This window comes from Bactrocera latifrons, unplaced genomic scaffold (genome assembly GCF_001853355.1).
Source record: "Bactrocera latifrons isolate USDA-ARS-PBARC rearing strain unplaced genomic scaffold, ASM185335v1 scaffold_139, whole genome shotgun sequence".
NCBI lineage: Eukaryota > Metazoa > Arthropoda > Insecta > Diptera > Tephritidae > Bactrocera > Bactrocera latifrons.
The window spans coordinates 124,459-141,078 of NW_017534841.1; the positions used below are offsets into that span (position 1 = coordinate 124,459).

At 32.6% G+C, this 16,620-nt stretch overlaps 1 protein-coding gene and 1 long non-coding RNA gene across 2 annotated transcripts in view; one reads left to right on the forward strand and one right to left on the reverse strand.

The window, feature by feature from the left end:
* LOC108965312 (DNA N6-methyl adenine demethylase-like) overlaps positions 1-16,620 on the reverse strand; it is a 285,055-nt gene that overhangs the window by 10,033 nt on the left and 258,402 nt on the right. The gene's annotated exons all lie outside the window — the stretch shown is intronic.
* LOC108965328 lies at positions 12,098-14,358 on the forward strand. Its single transcript, XR_001993099.1, has 3 exons — positions 12,098-12,285; positions 13,850-13,948; positions 14,004-14,358. It is a non-coding gene; the product is annotated as an uncharacterized LOC108965328 (long non-coding RNA).

Consider the following 16,620-nt stretch of genomic DNA (forward strand, 5'->3'; position numbering starts at 1 on the left):
TTGCAGTCTCCATCTTGCTGCTCCACAAGTTATCTTAATTTAACGAAATTGTTTACATGCCTTGCAGCCTTTTAAATGCAATTCAACTAAATAAATACAAATATATTTCGATGTAAATGTAAAAGCATAGCATACTTTCAGGCGTTCAAACGTATATATGCGCACAATTCATGGTATTTGCTTATGAATCGAAACAACTGTAGACGTAATTAAAGTTAAATTCAACACGGCAGATAAATTGAAGTAAATTCGAAATAATTATAAGCTCAATGTTCGGATTGGAGTTGTTGTTGTGCCGTAGTTAATTGTATTTGTATTTTAATTTTATTTAATGCAATTGGACAAGTGGACAATAAAATTTAATTTTACGGTAGAAAAGCTTACTAACGAGTAAATATCACTTTGGTAGTAAGGGGTTATATTCACTTGTAAGTCATAGAAAACGTGATTGTTGGGGAWCTGTTTTAGAAAGAATATTTTTTTATAAATGTGTAAAAAAAATGTATAGTTATAGAAAATAATGTTTTATTTAATAATTGGTGATTCATTTTGTGAAAGTTTGCGTTCACTTGAACCCAATGCTTATTTCCGGTAGACCCTACAAAAAAACATGCCTAAAGGTGAGGAAGATGTTTATAGGATTAAAATAAACTCAAATCCAAAAATCAAAAAAATAAAAAATTATTATAAAAATATACTGAGCTGTTCTTACAAATACACTCATTTCTCATCTCTCTTTTTATATGAAAATTTTAAAAAATTATTTTTTCTTCATTACTTTTAGTTCCAAGCTGAGGAATTTGTCACTGCAATTAAATAAATGTTGCTTTGACTACCAAATTGCAGTTGCACTTGAATTTTACTATTTAATTTATAACATTTTTATTTGGAAACTTTTCGAAAATACATCTGACATATGCTCAAGGTAAACCAACGCACACACAGAAAGTGTTCTACAAGCTGGACATGAGAGCACCGCTATACAACATGAGTATATACACTCATTGCTTTGCTTACATACACATATAAGTATTTATACACATAGTTAGTTATTTATTGCCCTTATATTAATGAAAGTTTTTTTTTAATTTTTTTTTTATTTTTGTTGTTGCATCTTTTGTGCTACATAAATTACAGAACTTTTTGTAAATCCTTTCAAGTGTACTTATCGTAAAACTTTTTAATTGCCTGCACGTCCTCCAGCATCAACAGCAAAAACAACAAGAACGACTACAACAACAACAATAACAACAGCGACTATACCAAATACAGTAAAAGCAGCAAGCATACGGTGTGCTAACAAGCGCAAGTTTGTTAGTGTTGGTGCGCCGTTACACCAGTAAATTGAGTTGGACAATCTCTTCCGTCAGGCGGCGGTGGCATGAGAATGTAAGAATTCGTACGCCACACATACATTTAAATACAGTTGAAAGATTGTAGGAATTATTTAAATAGAAAATTTAACTTTTCATTTATTTTGTTTGTGTTTTGTGTTTTTTGTGTGTGGCAAATAGTTAATTATGAAAGGCGTTTCTTTATTGGTCTTTGAATAGGCGAAGTGCTAATGATGGTTGCCAAAGCAATAGTGTTTATGGCAGGCTGAGATGGTGGCTTAATTTTTTTCGATATCTTGTGCTTAGGAAATTTGCAAATTGACTCAATTAGTGGCGGTCTGAATAGGGTATTTAAGAATTGGAGGTTCAGTTGGAAGTGTTAACGAAGGGTTTTAAAGCAGCATTGGTGTTGGTTGGCTGAGATGGTCGTTTAATTAAGTCAATTAACTAATTTTTCTTCATACTTTTTTGTGTGGTCAGTTTACTAATTAACTCAATTGATGATGTTTGAATATACGAAGWGCTAACGAAGGTTGATACAGTAGTTGAGATGGTCGCTTAATTGAGTCAATTGAGCACTTTACTTGTGGGCTTACAATTTACTAATTGACTCAATTAATGGTGTTTAAGTATACGAAGTGCTAATGAAGATTCCTGCAGTAAAAGTGGATATGGTTAGCCAAAGTGGTTGCTTAATTGAGTCAATTAATCAACTTTACTTCATATTTTTGTGTGTAGACAATTTACTAATTTACTCAATTAWTGGTGTTTGAGTATACAAAAGCAAAAGTGGCTATAAATGGTTATGAATTATTATTATTACTTAATTTTTTTATTATAATTCCATTTTCGCAAAATAAATTGCTGTAAATTTGTGCAAAGATTTTCTTGTTGACTTTCAGCACTTTCCAGAACTTTGCAGTGCGCGAGTCACCACATACAGCTGTCTTCAATGCCACAATAAAAGCTATTTTGTTGTTGCTATTTAATTAAAATTATACTAATTTGATATGTGTAGTAAAATTAGATTGTACATAGCATGCAATTAGGCGACTATTGTTGAAGACAGTGCTGTGCATAAATACTTATATACACAAACGTATATTGAGTTACGTGCTTATGAGCGCATAAATTAAATATATGACCACATTTATATGTGTAATATTATATAATAACAATTGAAATACACACATAATATAATCTACTAAGGATATATATCATATATATATATATATTTGTATGTGACATTAAGGCAAAATAGCTTAAATCCATTGATGCTAAATTTGATATTTTGCTGCTTAGTGATAATATTTGTTTTTATATTAACATTATTCTATCCAAATCTAAAGCTGCAGTTTCAAAATTRTCTGCAAGTTGAAAGATGGTGTTGAATCCTCAAAGAGTTTCGTGCCATAATTGAAATTATTTACATTATCTTRAGTCGACTTAAGCTACTTTAGTTTGTATTCCACAAATATATTCCATTGCAAATCTATTGTCTGKCGCCTAAATGAATGTCCGTGGACATTCAGCATTTTCACTCAAGCAAATATATAATCTGCACTACATTTGCTTGCTACACACATATATATCTTCTTTTAATTAGCATTTGTGAGCAATTTAGTAAGTAAGACAATCTGTGCAAATAACTATAATTTGCTGTTGAAATTACAATAATTCATTGAGAGCAAATTTGTTTCGGGAAAACTAAACACTGCGAACTGTCTGACTGTCTGAATAAAAGCCAYAAATTAGTTTTTATCAGAAATTTGTAAATATTTACTTGTGCTTATATTCAGCATTCTATTAACTGTTTAGCATAACAAACATTATATTAATTGAAATTTCGCAAGCAAGTGAGAATAAATTTTCCTTCGCAAAGTAAATTTGTTGATTAATTTGCTAAAAAATTTATGAAATATGCATTGCTTTGCCTAAACAAAATTCTAATTAATTATTTTCTGTACACGTGAGAGACATTTGAGACGATTGTGTTTGTATAAATTATCATAGAAATGCTAGAGCTTAACCAATTATCCTTAAACAAAGGACTGAGCGGATATTATAAAATCATGTTTTATTTGAATTTCATTTAAATTTATGTGATACCTWGTCAATAGCATACGTATTTTTTATAATTATAATTTTTATTTACTTATTTAAATTTTTTTCCAATAATCTCTGCATCACATGCCTAAAAGTTGCTTGCTTGCATATTAATGTATTTTGAACGCACCTTCGCCCTCCAACTCACTTACATCATACTCATTTTAGCTTAAATCTCTCCTACTCCTTTGCTTTTGCCTTGTCTTACKTCATCCTTTACTTTCACTCAGTCTCTCACTGTGCGCACTCTTCATGTGTTCACATGTCAACCTGAATGTTAAGCTCGATAATGTTATTTGCGCTTTAGTTGATTTTTTAAAAGCTTCACATCAAGTGAAGTTTCTGATTTCATTAATGTTAATTTTGCAGCATAACAAACGAGAAATTTTATTATGTCCTTCGTGCGCACGTGGCTCACAAGCGAAAATGTTTGTAAATGTAGAATATTTTAAGCGATTTTTTTAATATTTCATAGTTTATGGAACTTGGGTTTGGAAGTTTTTTTTGAATCTAATTTCATACGTATTTTCAGCTTTGAATATGTAGTTCCATGAAACACTGTTCAAATAATGTTCAGGCTTCAATACTTCAGTTTTTAAAGTAATCTTCTCGTATTATCCTTAAACAATTTGGTTTCTGTTTCTAAAAAAAAAAATAGTATGAGTATCTTGAGTATCAGGATTGAGAGTAAAAAAAAAAAAGTTTAAACGATTTAAATTTACTTAAACTCAAATTGCGAGAATGATTATGGTTTCCTCGTCTTTTTCTTTAGCGAGTCAGTGTCTTGAGTACTCGATTTCCTAGGAATACAGAAGCATTCACAATTATATTTTGATGRAATAAAGCGATTTTATCACATTTAACTTCGTGTTTTTGATAGTACTGAGAGCAAGAATTAGTTACTAAACAGCTGAGAAAACATCGATAAAGCGGAATGCGATATTTTATCAGGGAAATATTAAACCTGTACGATTTCAAATACTCTCAAGCTTAGCTAATGTTAAGGCTTTCATCCTTAGGRCCTATTCAAACTCTTTATTTAGCTTAGTAGTGTTTGTAGTTTTCCCAGGAATACAAAAGAATACACCATTGCTGTTTTTTTTTTTAATAAATTGATCTTCTGTGCTTGGAGAGTGTTAGATTTGCTTCGCGAAGTATATGAAAGTTTTGAAGTCCAAATGAGGTTAGCTGTTCAATATTTAAGTTCTTGAGSCACAATTTTCCAATGAAGTATATATTCATTTACAATCTGACTTTTGAACATTTTGCAATCTCCACAAGAAAAAAGTAGTGAGCGAGAGAATATGCGCCTTTTTGAGAATTAAAAATACATCGGTATAGTTATTTTAGTACTGACAGCAATAATTGATTACTTAGTAAGTAAACAAACTTTATTTTTGAAAATTAGAGCTGAATTGCCTCTAACTGTCTGGTGCAGAGAGCAATAATTGATTGCTTCTTCTTCTTCTTGGAGGAYGGAGTCATCTGTAGAAGWTCACGCAAGTGGGGAAAGTTCTGTGAGCGCCATYCACATGGGAATGTCTAGAAATGATTCTTTTTCATATGGCTCAAGCAGCTTATGACTTCSGATCTTAGACCAAGTATGAGGGCGAGCTTAAGTGAGAAAGTGAAATATCGCTCTCCAGTGTTAAGCGGAGGGTTGGGGACCCTCTACGTAAAAAACATTCCCAATGAAAAGAAGAAAACAGCCTCGGATGAGAGTTCCCCTTTTGATGACGAACGAATTAAGAATTGATTACTTAGTTAGTAATCAAACTGGCGTGAACTTACGTAATATTCAATTATAGAAAGCACGTTTAACTTGAGCTTCCTTCTATTTCCAAGTCCTCTTCTCTCTAAAGCCGAGACTAAAACACTTTCACCAACATATACAAATCCAAAATAGCCATACTTCCTACTAACATTTTCACTTTGTCGGTAAACTTAAAAGCAAGCAAGTATTCATCCTTTTGGTGTTCATTCCTGTTACAAACTTGTTGTTGCGTTTTATATGAATATTCTAGTTGTTGTATATGGCGAGTCATTGCAATTTTCGTATGCAATAAATTTGCTTCAAGTAATATGTGCAATATTACGAAAAGTTGTTTGGTTGCTGCTCGCTTGCCAGATTGCTGGATTGCTGKATGAGTGGATTGGTGGGTGGTTGCCTGGGCGCATCCATGTGCGCCAACAACAAGTTTGCCACTGYTGCAAAGTTGTCGTGCAACGTTAATGGCCGAATCCATGGGTAAATAATTAAATTTAATAAGATTTTTAATGGCAGAATTTTTAATTAGTTTATTTATCAAATTGTTTTACTTTTTGCTTTTTTAATTTGCTGATTACATTAAGTGCATAGCAGAGAAATGTAAATCAATAAAGCAAAATGCGACGTGTGTTAGACAGAGTGAGGGAATTTCAAATGAGAGGAAGTGATAAATTATTCTTTTAAGGTCTTACTATCGGTGTGAATATTAATATTTTTTCTGAATGTGGGTTCTAAAGTTTATATAATTTGTATATATTAGGTTTGGAAAGATAATATGGATATATGCATAACTAATTTAGGTGAGGCTTCTAATGAACGGATATCTTATAAAGGTATTGGTATTTTTAGAAAGCGGTGTAGTTAGGCTGATTAAGCTTTTCGTAAGACTGTGAGTGGACGGTTAATTGAAAAGCGCGCTTATTATATTTTGAAAAAGGTATATTACGTTTGCCATGAAGTTTGTCACACCAAGCAGAAGAAACGCCGGGGTCCTCATAGTATATATGTATATAAATGATCAAAGTGATGAGCTGAGCCGATTTAGTCAAGTTCGTTCGTTTTTACGTCTGTATAACTGAGGGGGAAGAATTTTTGATTGTAGAAAATATAGCAGTCATAGCTGTGTATATGAAGACCGTCGAGAGTCGATTCGACGCCGTTCCCAGTAACTCGGACTGACGTATGGAACGACTTGGCGCATTTTACGGTGAGATCTTAAATTGAAAGCATACGAAATATAGCTTGTGTAAGAACTGAAAACGCTCGACCTTCTCAATCGCTTACCCCTATAGGCTATTGAAAACTTATAAGATGCAATGTTTTTCAGCAAAATTGCCGCATTAGGGACGACGAGCAACCTGAAGAGATTCAGGAACATTTCATTCAGAAAAAACAACGGTTTGGTGTGGCTTGTGGGCCGGTGGAATCATCGGTTCTTATTTCTTCAATTTAATTGAATCTTGATACCAGTGAGAACGTAACTGTCAATGGCAACCATTAACGCGCCATGATAACCGACTATTTGATGCCTTAAATTGCAGCTCGTGATCTTGGCGACATTTGGTTTTAACGAAACGGCGCCACTTTCCACACATTGCATCAATCAATGGATTTATTGAGAGAAAACGTCGGTGGGCAGTCAATTTCACGTTTTGGGCCGGTCGATTGACCACCAAGATCGTGTGATATCACACCATTCGACTTTTCCCTCTGGGATTATGTGAGGTCTAAAGTCTATGCGGACAATCCCGCTTCGATTCAGGCCGTGTAGCAAAACATCGCGTGTGTCATTCGTTAGTTAACAGTCGAAATACTCGAACGAGTCATAGAAAACTGGATTCAACGGATGGTCAAACTGAGCTGTAGCCGCGGCCAATATTTGAGAGAGATAATTTTCAAAAAATAAATGCCAAGAATGTTCTTTTGAATGATAACAAACACTCCCCATTAAATTTGAAGTTTCTGTGTTGTTTCTTTAAAAAAGTATGGAATCTTGAAATGGATAGCCCTTTAATTTGCGTCGACATAAGGCTAAAAACAAAGTGGAATCGCAAAACTAACATAAGCGCTGAACTTTGGCGATCCAATCTTGTTTGGATCGTTAAGTAGCAATAACGATGACTTTAGCAAGAAATATATTGACTTTAAATGTACATATTGGATATATGTACATTCAATATAATATTACTTGTCTTCGTTGTATACTCAAATTGTATAATTTTTATGACAACTATTACTACGATACGACTGAGAATGAAATAGTTTCAGCGCTCAAATCAGCGATCTACATAAACATATGTAAATTTCTCGTTAATTATTTACAGTTCAAGTACGTTAAAAACACATTATATAGACATATGCATATATAAATACATACATACATGGTATATGTAATTTTAATTAATGACTTCTTTCCACGAAATGATAAAAATGTAAATGTAGCTCATGAAAAACTAGAGAATTAATGAACCACATATTCATTTCAATGACAACGCTCTGGCAAAATGTAGTTTACGAAGCTTAAACCGCTTTGATTAAAATACRATTTATTTATTTTTGCAAACAGCAACAACAACAAGGTGAAATAAAACTATAAAAAATGTAATGCAAATAAAATAACTTTGCTACGATATCGCGTTAAAAAGTAATAAAAAATACTAAAAATAGAAAATATATTGTTGTCTAAAAATTGTACAAAAGCACATAAAAACGCATATCGAAAAAAAAAAACAATAATGTAAGACAAAAAGCACGGTGAATATAAAAACAAYATTAAAATTAAATTGAAGGAAGAAAGAAACGAGCAATAAGCAGAAAAATAAGAAAAAACTGAAAACAAAAAGGAATTCGTTAACAACATGACATGCTGAAATTAATGGCATGTCTGACAATAATTAAACAACAAAGAACACTCAAGACTCCGCGGCGACTACAACAAATGTCAGAAAAGCAACAATAACAACAACAATACAAAATGTAACAAAACAACAAGAAGCATAGTGACAGCATAGAATTCGCATGCGCGCCAACCGAGCSAGAGTTTATCTCGGCGTCGTCTCAAGCTCCAGCAGAAGGTACAAGTTTTCTGCAAAAAAACACAAACACACACATACAAAAAACGTATAGATATACATACGTACATATGTGCTTGGCAACCGCTGGGGATCAACAATGGCAGACAAGCACCGAACAACCAACCAAATAGCTTTTTTAGAACCAGAACAACAAACTAGCGCAACAACRACAACAATAACAGTAACAACAATAACAGCATGTTGCTTGAATTTGGAGCGCAAAATAAACACATTTCGCATTTTAAATGGAACGTAAATGCAGCATCAGCGCGCTGACAAAAAATTCTTGATTTTTGATTTGATATTAGTTTTCATTGTTGTTGTTGTTGTTTAAGTGATAGCTGTTGTTGGCTGAGTCAAGTTCGCACAGCTCAAAGGATCAGCTGAAGCAGTGAGATCCGTGCAAATGTTGTTGAAATATGTCAGACAGCATGCAGTCAGATCGGCAGACATATAGTCATATTATATGTAAACATGTTGTTACATATATATATATATATGTGTATAAATTTATATAAACTATACGATGTATATAGGTATAATGTATGTATTTCTCATTTTTTATTCTTGAAGTGTTTGTATGTTTTTGTCGTGTTATTAAATTTTGCACATTTGTTGTCAGCGGTTTCTGCGTAAATGCTGCGAGTTGTTGAGAAACAAATGAATTTCTGCTAAGATCCCTCTAGCTTAGGCTGAGCTTCATAAATCTCAGTCATATGTTCTTTATGAGTACTTTATGCATACATATACAAATGTATGGATGTATGTATGTATATGTATATTTATTTTCACATATGTATGTGGAAGTCTAGTCTGCTCTTTTGTATTTCTTTGGTTTTAATTAAGGGATTATAACGATATTTCTARTGAAATTATAATTTATTGTTTTGTCATTTTGTTTGTGCATATGTATGTATGTTTTTAGAACCTCACATGTTGAAATCATCAGCGGAAGTATATATGTATGTACATACACATATTTTTGCTCATGTTTCCTGTTCATATCCGTAAATAAACGTTTTGCTGATACAAAATTTGTTCGAAGAGACAATAGTCTAAAATGAAAGTTTTCGTTAAATGAAAGCTTGATGAAAGCTTAATTGATTAAGTATTCATTTTTTTTCGCTAAAAATTCATATCCTTAAATAATCGTTTCGTTAGTATAAAGTCTGTTTGAAGAGAAAATGGGCTTTGATGAAAGCTTTCATTAAATGAAAGCTTAGTTGATTAGAAAGCTTTACTTATTTTTTAATGAATGAAAACAATTGAGAAAAGTCTTGAGTCGCCCGGATCTTTCATTTAGAATATTTTGTTATGTGATGTAGTTTAGAATTGGCATATCTTAAAAGTGAGGTTAGAAAAACTTTTTTAGTGTTTTCAATCTCCCTGCTAACACAAAGCTGGCAAATTTTCCCACATAATTACATTTTATGAAAAAATTCTGACATTTACAGTATGATTATTGAGAATATATGGAGCTTAGCGCCACCTATCGGTACAATATGTTTTGGAAAGGTACCCTTGTGCCCGCATATAGTTGAGACAACAGTCAAATGGGACCGTAAATACAAACTCTGAGTGCATTATAACTTGCTTTGTGGTTGCTTAGAGTTATTACTGTGCTTGGTTTTTAATATTTTTTATTTCTTTTTAAACATTCATATTATTTTTTTCAYCAAARAAATGTTTTCTGGACCTCAAAAGTSTTAAACTTTATTATTCTATGGAAATTTTACGCTTTTTGCACAATCAACTAGTTTTTCCCGGTGTAGYTACTCTCCAGCTTCGACTCGGATTCATTGTTCTAAAATCGGATTTTTTAATTTCGCTGGTAAAATTCCCATTAACAAATTTATTTGTTGTCTTTTATGCTGATTCTAATACTCGTGTGAAAATTTTTCGCTTTGCTATTTTTTAATTGGTGTAATTATTCTCGGCAGCAGTTYGGAGCAGATTTGAAGCTGAACCTATGGTTGCCAGATATTTAGAATACTTATTATATGATCTTCTATATCTAAAAACTTGAAAGTAGAAGAAAAGAGAAGTATAGTATATTCTCTCGACACCTGCCATCTGTTTTGAAGTTTGTGGATGCTGAGGGAGTCAGAGCTTCAGGATGCATAGAAAATAAGTAGTTTTATGAAATCAGAGCATGTATACMGAGAAATACAAGTGTTTCCGCAAATGTACAAAAAGTATGTATGAAGAATAGCTATACACAGTATTCTTATTCTTCTTGATTACTATGAAGAAAGAAAGAGCTTATGAGGAGCTAACGAGAGTGAAGTTTTCTGTTTGGAGAAAGTCTGTTAAGATAATATTTACAGAGTTTGAAGCAAAATAATTTTTTAGGTTTTGGAAAGAGAGAGATAGAGGGAAAGCTACTCGTGCTAGGGGCTTGATTGATTTCTTACGAGGCTTTTAGGTTATGTCAATAGAAGGAGAGAGAGCGAGAGAAGCTGCTCTATCCTCTATTTATTTCTTACAAGCTTTATAGGCTTTTAGGCTATGGATAAAGAGAGCGAGCTTTCAGTTTATGTCAATCGAAGGATATAGAGAGGGAGTAAGCTACTCGTATTGTCGTGTGCATCTTTTCTTATTTCTTACAAMTTTTTTAGGTTATGGTAATAGAGAGAGTTAGAGGGAGAGAGTGAACTACATCTGAGAGAGAGTGAGCTGCCACTTAACTCATTTCTTATAAGTYTTTTCGGCTTTTAGGGAAGAGAGAGCGAGACAAATGCTTGTGCTGTGAGTTTCAGTAGCCTCRTGATGACAATAAATAGAGAGAGACTTTGTAAAAACTCTAAGATTTTCGAACTATCAAATCAGCATCTCATTGATCACCTTTCATTGCATAAATGCATATAAAAAATTTCTCAGCGAATTCACATAACACGCCATCATTTACATACATTTACTGTTAGACGRCAGCACAATTCGTTTGCATTGCCTACATTCTTCGGCATTTCGTTTGCACAATTTTTAGTATTTCACACATTTTTCCGCAATTATATATTTTCACTTAAATTATCAACTATCTCTAACAGAYAAACACACACACACATATATATCCAAACAAACAGTTTGTTTTATTCGCTGGAATACAACACTTTTCTAAAACTAATTGGGGAAAAATACTTAAAGTGGCATGCAATTATTTATAAGCATGCTGTTTTTTGTTGTTATTTTTGCTGTTGCTATTTTCCACCACAACGAAAACGTCAAGCTAACTGACAACAAATATACTACAAAAACAACACCAACAAAAACAATAAATAAATAAAATAAAACTTGAAAAAAATGCAAAAAAATTGCTGCATAAACAAAACAACAACACTTGTAAGGCCACAATTTAGTTGCTCGTATCAACAGCAACAACAACAACAGTAACAAYGCTTCACTGTTGCTGGTTGGAAGAGCTGCACGGCACTTCGTGGCTCTGGCTCTGGCTCTGGCTATAAGCATCCGCTTATCCAATGAGTAAGCATGCTGTTGCTGTTATTGTTGGCTAGCGAGCGTTTGCATTGCTTGGTTACTTGGCGATCGCTGCAGCATGGCTCATGAACAACGCGTTATATCTATGTACATACATACAAAAATGCATGACTAGATAGTTGTGAGTGAGTTTGTTTGCTTTTATTTATAGTTTGCTGGGGTCTGTTCAATGCATGCTTACATACATATATATGCATATTTTTAAATATATATACATACAYACATATGCACATACATTTTATATGTGACTTGTGTGTGTTTGTGCGTTGCATGAGAACACTTCGAGTGCATTGTGCCGCGAGCTGTTGACATGTCGCCTATCAATGTGCGGCGATCGCTTCATTTTATTGTAATTAAAGCGAAGAAATAAAAGTGCAAAAACTAATATTTTATGTAAATAAATTAGCGCTTGCAAAAATATAAATATGAATAAAAACCGGACCGGTTTTACTTTGTGCATTTTTAGTCGGATGAAATATGAACTGGAAAAGTAGCCAAACTGATTGCGGTAATTAAAATAAATATGTAAAATACTAATAATTAATTGTTTAAGTGAAGTGTTTGTTGTACATAACACTTTTAAATTCACTTTAGCGGTTTAGTTTTTAATTATAAATTTTTATTTTTATTTTCATTTTCATGGGTCTAGTGGACAATTTTTTTTTTCATATGGTTGTTGTTAAGTTAGAAAGAGTTCTTTTTGTATAATCAGATGATAAAATTAATGGATTAAATATGTACATATGTCGTTTCACATTTAAAATTTCGCAAAAATTTGTATTATTTCTGCAGCTATGCGGACTAGTGCAGAACTAGTTCTGGTAACGGATATATATTTTTTGAAAAAATTGTTAGAAATATATTGAAACTATATATACGTATGTATATCATATCACAATTCGCAGCTACGACTAGTTCCGGACTGGTCCTGGTAACCAATATATATAATATTTTAAGTTGTTAGTGATATATTGAAACTATAACTATACCATATCATATCATAATTCACAGTACTAAAAAATGATGAGTTACATAACCGCTTAAAAAGTTAGAGAMACGTTTTTTTAAGACGCGCTATAGATTTCCGATCTGTAAAAAAYCTGTTCAAAACTCTACACTGCAAAGTTAATCAGAAATGTGAATTTTATGATCAAAATAAGTGCTGAACATAATCTTTTTGAAATCTCTACGTTCYTAAGAGAGAACTTCGTCAAAAAGATTGTGTGTCAAGGGTCGAAGAAGGAATAAATCAAGGTTTAAACCAAGCTTTTTCGAAATTGTTTTTTTTTAACTTGTGCGACGATTATGGATTTCTCGAAAAAGTTTGCGTATTTAGATGGAGAAGTGTGAGAACACTTCTTATTTACTCTGAACAAGTTTCAATTTATAAACAAACCCGTTTATCTAGCTCACTTTGTTGGTTCTTTTCTATTTCAGGTGCGTTCTGGGAACCGCTGATGATCTTTTTTGAGTGAAGTTTTTGTATCATGAATATAAGCGGAAGTGAAATATCCAAATTCATATGTCCCCAAGTACTGAAAATAAACGAGCTTTTCCTAATTAACTGGATAAACCAAAAATGAAAAAAAAAGTACATTGCCCTAAAAGTAGGCAACATATTATTTGAAATCTCCATTGCAAGCTTAAAAAAACAAGAAGTACTATAAAAAAACGAGCTTTTCCTCAAGCTAACTGGATATAGCAAAAAATAGAAAAAAATATATTGCCCCTGAAAGTTGGCAACGTTTTATTTGAAGGCTAAAATAGATATTGCACCTGTTTAGGCCCTTAGCGAATGATATCAATTTAGGCTATGGAGCAACAACCTACATACCTATAATATTTTTTAATATCTTGTATACGTTTAATAATTATTTAAGTCTGAATTAATAAAAAGGTAAGCAGTTAGTTTCTTAAACTTCGCTTAACCAATGAAGATACTTATGCTCTTTGGTGGAACAAACATTTATCAAAGCAATTAAAYTTAAATATTTTATGCGCTTTCCATATTAGATATAAAATTTTTTATACAAATTGCTTCTATATACATATGTATAGTGTGTTCTTTTTAGAGAGCGAATTCGGACAAAATGCTGTCAAAGGAAACACATGTGCTTGACATTTATATTAGGTGTACATTGTCAAATRATCAATGCAAAAGGCTTACAATGGTAAAAACATGCTAAAATTCATTGAAATTTTATTATAAATCTCGATTTCTTTAAGGTAAACTGAAATTTTTATTTCTACCGTGAAATCATCTTCAGCGATGAAGAACATTTTTGGCTAAATGGATAGCCAACTAAACATTTTGCCACATTTGGAGATCGAGCAACGCTTCAAATACCCTCAATACTTCCTTGCCGTCCATTTATTAGCAATACTAGTTCCTTACCACTAAATACAACACCCTTTAAATTTCGCTTAAATCTTCAAAACACAGTACCTATACATAAACACATACATACTTATGTACCTCCAAACGTCCAAAAGTACAAGCGGCCGACCGACCTTCCGCCTTAAAATCGATTGAAAAACTTCGAATGAAAACTTTTCTCCTACCCATCCCTTTTCCGACCATTRTGCCGTAATGCAATTATGCGGGGCTTCTTTGTAATTTATATGCAAATAAAATACTTCATGCAAAAATAGAGTTTATAATAAAACTAAACAAAAAGCGAGCAAAAAGTATGCAAAACCTGACAAACATATGTACATACATATGTACATAGAAGAGCGAATATAATGTATGTGTGCACATGTGCGCGTTTGTGTGTGAGTGATGAAGAAAAATGGCGTCACGAAAATGCAAAATTCAAAATGGAAAACAGAAAATGCAAAATACAAAATGTAAAATGTAAAATTTTCGGAATATGGAAAATTAGTGAGGCGCAAATATGTACTATGCGACAAGTTGGTGGAGGGGGGCCGGTAGTTTGGTACTGTGGCAAAACGCTGTACGTATGTACATATGTATGTAGAAGGTTTAATTTGCGAGGCAACGCAAGCAAACTCGATGGCATGGAAATCGGTTGCTTTGAGTGTTACACATATAACTATGGATGTGCGTATATGTATATGTGTGAAAGTATATTTGTATGTATATATATGTACATACATATATCGTTTGTATGTATATGTCGCTTGTTGCTTTTGTAGTCACATTTTGTTATGCTGCATTTTATTTAGCATAATTGTACGCTCGTAAATTTCAAGTTGATTTTGTTTTGTTTTGTTTTGTTTTGTCTTGCTACGTTGTTGGCTTGTTGGGGTCATAAATAAACTTACAATAACAACAAGAGCGTTAGCGATGGCAATCATAATGATAATAACAACGAAAACAAAATCATCTAATAAATACAAGAAGAAAAAAAAAAAAAACAAAAAACACATTAACTGCGGTTGCAACGAACAATAATACCCTTGATAAGTAAAAAAACTCAACAACTTTTACCCTATTTTGATTAGTCGGTACAGGAGSTGAACAGCTTCTTAGAATATATAGCTTACGTAAGCAATAATGAAAGCCAAATTTCGYGAAGATATCACGTCATAAGTACAATATATGAAAGTTTTGCTGTAAGGACTAGATTTTGATTAATCAGTTTGTATGACAGCTATATGATGTAGTGATCCGATCGGTACAATTATTTTGGAGATTATAGCATTATATTGAACAAATATCTGTGCTAAATTTTGTGAAAATATCTTATCAATTAAAACAGTTTTCCATGCAAGAGCTATATTTTAATCGATCACTTTATATCTCAGCTATATGCTATCGTGGTCCGATCTGAATAGTTTCCTCAATAATTATACTACTTCTTTAGACACTAACCCTTACCAAATTTCATGTAGATATCTGGATTTCCCGCTCCTTGACAAGAAAAGAACGTGTGCAGAAAACCAGCTTGAATAACAGAAAATGAGCGATTAACACACGTATGTACATGTATACAGACAGACGAAGATGACTAAATCAGCTCGCCGTGTTGATCATACTGTTACACCCTGTTYAGGGTATAAAAAGCWAAAATATTCCTAACAAAATTATACAAAGCAGAAATTACATATATACATATGTAAGTRTATCAGCTTGTGTGTGCGTTTGTGTAAGCGCATATCCTTAGAGAAGCGGAAATCGACCACCGCCAGTCGACAGCAATGAAAATAAATAACAAAAATTCGATTTATAGCGACATACTTCAGCATGCGCCTGTACTAGTGTAGAGTTTTCATATACCGTTACTGTTGTACGTATGTATGTGCTGCTGTTTACTGTGGTTGCGGCTAAAAGGCGCGCACTTGGATCCACCTCTATAAATTATAATTTATTATAACAGGATTTTAATTAAAAACTAACTCAACTATAAACAAAAATGATTTGTAGACACTTTTTGCACAGTGACTACAAAAACAATAGCAACAAAGTGGGTGGGTTGCCTAGAGAAGACATTGCGTGGGTGGTTGCTATGAGGGTGGCATAAATAATTTAAACATTTTCCGATCGAATGCACAGTTTAAAAGCTTTTATGCGTTAGTGAGTGGAAAGAAGGTTCATTCGTATTAAAACTGTTTCTACTTACATACATATATTCGCTTCTTGTTAGATTTTACACTAATTGTAAAGCGAAGAAATTAAGTTTCTATTAATATATACAATTTGACATACAACTTAACTSATAAGCATAAATATATGTATGTACATAAGCAATGTATTAGCTATGACATGCATTTTGTGCTCTAAACTTGTTTGACATTTCCTCATTTCACATTTTATAAAAATACGTATGATGTATGATGTTTGTTATATACAGACATTTCTGCCGGTTTTATGTTGATG